The following is a 7,753-nucleotide window of genomic DNA, read 5'->3' as shown; positions in this document are numbered from 1 at the left end:
TCACAACAACAATATATGAACACACTTTCATAGCAATTTCATCAACAAGAACACATAACTTTCATGGTATAACACTGCACGAATTTCACATATTACATCACACATATCATACAATTACAACACTCAAACATATTTACCGAACATTCACCAAAATGGAAAAAGTAAGGAAAATCTAATGGGATTAAGGATTTCCCTCTACCCCATCATGCAATATAAACCCTATTAGGAGTAATCCCTCATTACCTGCTTGAGAAGATCGAAATTTCCCCCAAGTTTTTCTCTCCCTTTCAAGCTTTAACCTTGCCTCTTTCTCCCAATTATATTTTTCACATACCAATTCTCAAACCTTATTAACTTCTTCTTATTAGAGTCGTAATCTCCCTAATTAGTGACTTCTCACCTTACCCTCACTCATTCCACTATTCTCTAAAATTCCCCTATTGACTCTAATATTATTTTAATAATAATACTAATAATACTCTCATTTTCTCTTTACTATCTTCTACTCTTCTATTTTATTTCAACAAAAAATAACTACCTTCTAATTACTTAATAATACTAGTTCTCATTATTCTAATATTATTAATTCTATTATTATTATTTAAATAACTAGAACTATGCAATACCAACTCAAAGCATCAAATACTACTACCAACTATCCAAATACCACCCAATGCACATAGAAATTATTTTTAAATAATTAAATACACATAATTTCAATTAAAATAAATAAATTAGAAAAATAAGGTGTTACAACTCTCCCCCACTTAAATAGTTTTCGCCCTCGAAAATTACCTGAAAGAAATAGAGTCAGATACGACCCTCTCATCTACCTCACTAGCTCACAAGTTATGCTTCCACTAGCTAGTCCTCCCCATACTACCTTCACCAAGGAAAACTCCTTACTACTTGTAATACCCCAAAATTTATCCTTCATTCTTCTTGGAAGCATGGATTATGTTTTACACTTCATTAGCATCATATTAGGTCATACTCATTGCATACTGCATTAGTGACATGGAGATCAGGTTTTGATCGATCACTCCTTAACAGAAGGAGCCCACACAAATCAAGATTGAGAATTCGACTTTATTTTCTAAGTATACAAGTCTCAAGGATCTCAGGGGGGTCCAAGTATCTTATTATGGTCCTCAGTTCATCAATGAAGGATTCAAAGTTATCAGAGTGTTCATCTGGATTTAATCAGAAATTAGGGTTTCATGGCTACCTACAACAGGCAATGTTTGGTTGGAAGTAAAGGATCTCATCCATTTCATGATTAGAGAGGCATCTTGGCCTAGGAAGATTCACAATTATCTCAGAAAGATCCATTGGCAATCAGTGCAATCAGTTCTTGATCATTTCGCCCTAAAACTAGGGTTTGGTATAAAATCAGTTTATTTCTGATTTTTTGAGTGAAACTCTTTTCCATGGCCCTCCATATGTCCACAAGGGTCTACATACAAAAAATCAGCTCTTTATTTGGGCTAGAAGTGCTTCAATTGATCAATGGAATCGGGAATCAGACAGTTTGGGAAAAGTCAACTGTGGGGCCAGAAAAGTCAACTCCTGACATTTTGAGAGTGGAATCTCAAAATCCATTCCTAGGGGATCCTACATGTGAAATTTGATCAAGGTTGGATCATGGATTCATCATTTAATCAGGAATTGGAAAAGTTACTTAATTTGGAAATGGTTGACTTTCCATTTAGGGCAAGTTTTCATGATCGTTACACTCACTTTAAGCCCATTTTTCATCAAGATAAAAGCTCTATTTGAAAATTTCTCCAACATGAAAGTTGTTCCTCTTGTTCCAAGCTTTCTAGATATATAAATTTTTCTCTATTTGGATTAGAATTGAGAAAGTTATGCTTAGTCAAAGTGAGACATTTTTTTAGGACACTTAGAAACATTTCTAAGTCCAAAATCTTCAAAATTTGTCAAGACTTCTTGGCCAGTTTTCTTGCACTTCAAGGCATTATTTGAAAATACTTTCTTCACAATAATTGTACCTTGCCATGTCCTCTTTCACATCCTTTTGGAATCATCTCATTTGGATCCATGGTTTGAGAGATACATTCGTTTAAAGTGGGCACCATGACTTGATTTTCTAGGCAGATTTTGGGCCTGGCTGGCCCAATCAGATTTTCTAAGCATGCTGCACAAACCAGTCACGTGTTTTACCTCTTTTGGCCATGCATTGGACATCCATTCACTTAAGTTTGGCCCAAAATAACAATATTTTAAAAACAACATTTTACCCAGATTTGGAGTACCACGACTTGTCATAAGTGATGGCGGATCACATTTTATATCCAGGATATTCGATAAACTCTTAAGAAAGTATGGAGTTTTTCTATAAAAACCGAATTTTTCCTATAAAAACCAGAACCCTGTTCAAAACTATGCACCTCAAAGACCACAAGGTTTTCAAGCCCAAAAACCAAATCAACCTATGCAAGTTGTGCCCCAGAAGTCTAACCTTGAGAAGATCATGGAGAACTTTATATCAGGCCAGACTCAGCAAAATAAAGAATTCCTAAACCAGAACCTTCATGTAAACGAACTGATAACGCAATTAGGGACTAAGTTTGATCAGGTAATTACTCACAATAAGATGCTTGAAACCCAGATATCACAGGTTGCACAGAACCAAGCCCCGCAAACTACACCTGGAGGACAATTCCCTGGACAACCTCAACTCAACCCTCGAGGGAAAGCTAACTCTATCATATTACAAAGTGGGACCGCTTACGAAGGGCCTCATAACCCAACAATGAGCGAGTCTAAAGCTTCTAAAGAAAATATACCTACCAACCAAGAAGAGGAACCGGTGGAACCCGAAAAACAAACCGACCAAGAAGGAGAAGCCAAGGATAAGACTTACAAACCACCATCCCTATACAAACCACCAATCCCATATCTGCAAAGACTTAAACAAACCAAAATCAATAACCAATACCAAAAGTTTATAAAAGTGATAGAGAAGCTTCATGTAGAGATTCCTTTCACCGAAGCCATCACCCAAATTCCATCTTACGCCAAATTTCTCAATGACATCTTAACCAACAAGCGTAGGCTTGACGATCCCAAACCCTTGGAATGCAACTTTATTTCCGAGAATAAACTTTCTAAGAAGGAGAAAGACCCTGGGAGTTTTTCTATACCTTGAATTCTAGGGAGTCATGTGATCGACAAAGCTTTCCTAGACTTAGGCGCTAATGTGAGTTTAATGCCCTTAGTTGTGTGTAAAAGGTTAAACTTAGGAGAATTACAACCGACTAAGATGTCCCTCCAATTAGCCGATAAATCTGTTAAGTATCTTGTAGGCATATTAGAAGAAATCCCCGTTAGGATCGATCAACTTTATATCCCGACAGACTTTGTGGTCATGGATATCAAGGAAGACGATGATATACCTATCCTTTTAGGTAGACCATTTTTATCAACAGCCGGAGCTATAATAGATGTTGAAAGAGGAAAATTAACTTTCAAAGTAGGAGATGAAAAGATAGAGTTTATTCTTTCAAAGTTCCTGATGGCACCAATCATAGGAGACGCATGTTACGTGATTGATATCATAGATGAATGCATAAGGGAGTTTGATCAAGAAGAACCTATGATCGAACCATTTTCAAACCCGAATGAAAAGGATGACGAGCTAAAGGAAATGGAACCTCACACTAACGAATGTTTGGCCCTTACTCCAGACCTTTCACCAAACTTTCAAAAACCAACTCAAGAACTTAAGGAATTGCCCAAGAACCTAAGATACAAGTTTTTGGATAAAGAATTGATTTGCCCAGTAAATGTTAGTGCCACCTTAAACCAAGAAGAGACAAACCGACTCTTGAATGTTTTACGAAGATACCCCTCTACCTTAGGATACAACATATCTGATTTAAAAGGTATAAGCCCATCCGTGTGTATGCATAGGATCTCGCTAGAGGAGGATTCAAAACCTTCCAGAGAACATCAGAGAAGAATCAATCCTATAATAAGTGATGTGGTAAAGAAGGAAGTCTGTAAACTGCTAGAAGCTGGTATAATCTTGTCATACCCCGATTTTGGCCCTGAAAATTTTTCCCCATCAATCACTCGTTTGCATTCTTTCTTCATTCACCTTCATATCATTCATTCATGTTCATGTTTACTATTTCATATTTTTTTACGTTTTTCACATTCCAAATTTACATTCATATTTTCTTCATTCACATTGAAAAAAAATTCCATTCATATTCAAGAATTTCCACATACTCATTCATAGTTCGATTCCTTCGTTCATTCAAACAATCATTATCATCCATATCAACCAACGTTAATGCATTTCCAGCTCATCACTATGCTGCAATGTTAGATCAAACTAACCTAAATGATGCAAATTCAGTTTCTAGGCAAGATATTCAAGGAAAGTATGTTTGGTTCAGTTGTTCCTGGTATTGATAGTGGACTAAATATGGAGAACTTACAGCAAATGAATTATGAGCAAAGAGATGTACCAATGGAAGATTTTCATGCGAGGAATTTTGGTCTCAATATGCTAGATGGTTCAGATAGTTTTAGTGGATTTCCATCTCTTCAAAGTGGGAGCCAGAGTGCACTTATGCAGTCTGCTGTGGTTGAAACTTCTAGTAGTGAAGTTGGTATTCAAGAGGAATGGAGTGGTCTAAGTTCCCAGAATACTGAACGGTCATTGCCAAATGAAGGACCTTTACCCAGTGATAGCAGCAAACAACAATCAGTTTGGCCTAATGATAATTTCCAGTCAGTCCCCCATATAAACTCAAGGCATATAACTCGTCAAGATGAACTTAGCAGGCCTAATTCCACTGTAAACTATTATGGTCTTCCTGGATTTCATCAGCCAAGTGCTGATACTGCACAGGAACAGCATAACAGGTTGCATGCAGATTCTTCTCAAAGATCAATTCCCCAGATTATATAATGTTGTCTCGCCAATTCAAAACAACGGCAACGAAGCTTATTTCTGTTCTGGAGCTGAAACAAAAAAACCGGTGGAAGAACCAAAGTCCTTTTGGACAACGTTCCTGTTCACAGGTTAGCTGATATATTGGTTGCAAGTTTTGAGATGAGTTTTGAAGAACAACTATCTATGCTGGATTCAGTTGGCCCTAAATTAAGGCTTTCAAAAGCAACTGAGTTAGTTGATAGGCATTTACAGTCAATACGTGCAGCTGAGAAAATTACACAGAAGGTTGAAGGTCAATTGTCAAAATTCTCAAAAAGAGTTTCTTCTATGACAGCAGATGAGGGCTATAAAAGAGGAACTTGGTGACTACGAGGATTTGAGAAAAGGCCGTGGATTTTGCTTCTCTCTCTCAACCTCGTCGTGAAACTATTCAATGGATGCTTAAAGTCAATGCTCATTATGACTTTTCACCTCTCACTGCAGCACTCGATAGGATCCTTCTAAACTTCCATTTCCAAAAGATAAGCCATGGATGATTCAGGTTGTTGCTGTTACTTGCATCTCTTTAGATGAAGGACCTTCACCCGTTGATAGCCGACATCTAAACAGACCTCAAACCTGCAGCACAAGAACAATTGCTATGACAGAAAAAGATTTGGAGGCACCTGTCTGGGATTGTGTTATTGGTATCCCATCATACTTCACCGACTTGCAGAGACGAGCTTATCTTGATGCGGCAAAAATTGCTGGGTTAAAGCATTTGAGATTGATCCATGATTATACTGCAACTGCCCTTAGTTATGGAATTTACAAAACGAATTTTCAAAGCGAGGGTTCAACATATGTTCTATTTACTCATTTTTGCGGAAAAATTCAAGGAACAATACAACATTGATGTGTATTCTAATGCCAAGGCATGCATTAGGCTGCGTGCAGCATGTGAGAAATTGAAGAAAGTTTTGAGTGCAAATCCAGAGGCACCGCTAAATATTGAGTGTTTGATGGATGAGAAAAATGTTAAGGGCTTTATCACACGGGAAGAATTTGAGAGTCTCGCATCGGGATTATTGGAGAGAATTTCTAAACCTTGCAGCCAAGCATTACTTAAAGCAGGCTTGAATGCAGAGAAGATTGTTTCTGTAGAACTAGTTAGTTCAGGTTCTAGGATTCCAGTTGTAAGTACATTATTAACCTCTCTATTCAAAAGAGAACCTAGTCGAAAGCTGAATGCAAGTGAGTGTGTAGCTCGTGGTTGTGCTCTACAGTGTGCTATGCTCAGTCCCGTATACCGTGTGAGAGACTATGAGGTCCAGGATATTAGTTCTTTTTTCATATGGACTTTCATCCGATGAAGGTCCAATTTTTGTAGGATCAAATGGTGTAATTTTCCCAAAAGGCCAATTGATTCCAAGTACTGCAGTTCTACAACTCCAGCGGACTAGTTTTTTCCATTTGGAAGCTTTCTATCCGAATCAATATGAACTACCACCTGGAATAAGTCCCAAAATTAGTTCCTTCATGATTGGTCCTTTGCCTGAATCTCATGGCAGTAAGACAAGAGTTAAAGTTCGAGTTCAACTAAATCTGCACGGCATTTTCAGTATTGAATCAGCCACATGGATCACAGATCACGCGAATGATGATCACTCAAATTATGATGCAATGGATGTTGATCCCGAGTCTGAAACATCAGATAGTACCAATTTTGTTGCCAATGGCGCTGAAGATAGTAACAATCAGTCCGATTCTCCACAAAGTTCTGCTGATTGTTCAAAAAAGATAAAGCTAACAGAAAGCTTCCTATTCCGGTGAATGAGAGTATCTATGGTGGAATGAAAATGGCAGAGATTTTTGAAGCCCATGAAAAAGAACTCCAGTTAGCCCAACAGGATAGAGCAATGGCATACTCTCTTTCGCACATTCGAGAATGAATGCTGGTCCGAACTCAAAATCAGCTACTCCTCTCAAGTATCATCACAATCGCGACAACAAGAGCTTAGGAAATGGTTTGTTAGAACGCTGGATGGCGAACAAGCCGTGGGAGAGTCCAATGTCAAACAGGAAGAGTGAAGAGCTTGTTCCTATTTTTCAAGCAAAACGGAGTGGCATGACAACTAGGATTTCATCTTTTAAAATCTGTCAGCAAATTCCATCCTCTTCCATCTTAAGCTCCCAATACATGAATGACGATAGCGTGATATCATCTTCATATACATCTGGATCTCCATCTATTATGCCATTCAGCAATACTACTGTTATGGCGGAAGCAAGAGAGGAAAAAGATGTACCAAGCTACATGAGTCTGACAGAATCAACTAAGGCTAAACTCAAAGCTTTAAGGAGCTTTTCGCAGAATTCTAAGAGACTCACAATGGATGATTGTCTGTCTCATAACACAAATTCAACGTTTCTGAATGGATATAATAACATAAGCAGCTCTGGTTCCGACCCTTCGGTTAACATATGGAAGGATCATTGTGCGGCACCTCTAAGAAGCGATGTAGATGTGGATCCAGAACCTCTAAACCTAGCAGACAAATTGCACCAACAATCTTCTGCAGCAAAGAAGTTGGATTGATCCTGTAGTATCACTTAATTACTAAGTGTATATCTTTGGTTAGTCTTCGGAAATGGAAATGGGCAATTACTATCAGCCGTTTCATAGAATGTTATAGTTTCCCATAGAGACCGGAGATCCAAAGTCCACAATTATGCCCAATTCTGGTTCTTTTCTGGACCGTACTATTGGTTTTGCTGTCAAATGCTCGCAACAAAGAATAGCACACGGAATGCTATAAGAGAGCGATAGTCAACCAAGATGAG

The 7,753-nt window shown here is 38.0% G+C and overlaps 1 pseudogene; it reads left to right on the top strand.

Moving 5' to 3' along the window:
- Positions 1 to 4,938: 4,938 nt before the first annotated feature.
- LOC127135998 (heat shock 70 kDa protein 16-like) lies at positions 4,939 to 7,508 on the top strand (annotated as a pseudogene).
- The last annotated feature ends 245 nt before the right edge of the window (positions 7,509 to 7,753 follow it).

This window comes from Lathyrus oleraceus, chromosome 4, assembly GCF_024323335.1.
Source record: "Lathyrus oleraceus cultivar Zhongwan6 chromosome 4, CAAS_Psat_ZW6_1.0, whole genome shotgun sequence".
NCBI classification, from domain to species: domain Eukaryota; kingdom Viridiplantae; phylum Streptophyta; class Magnoliopsida; order Fabales; family Fabaceae; genus Lathyrus; species Lathyrus oleraceus.
The sequence above is the reverse complement of the archived record's forward strand: the minus strand, read 5'-3'. Positions and strand labels throughout refer to the sequence as shown.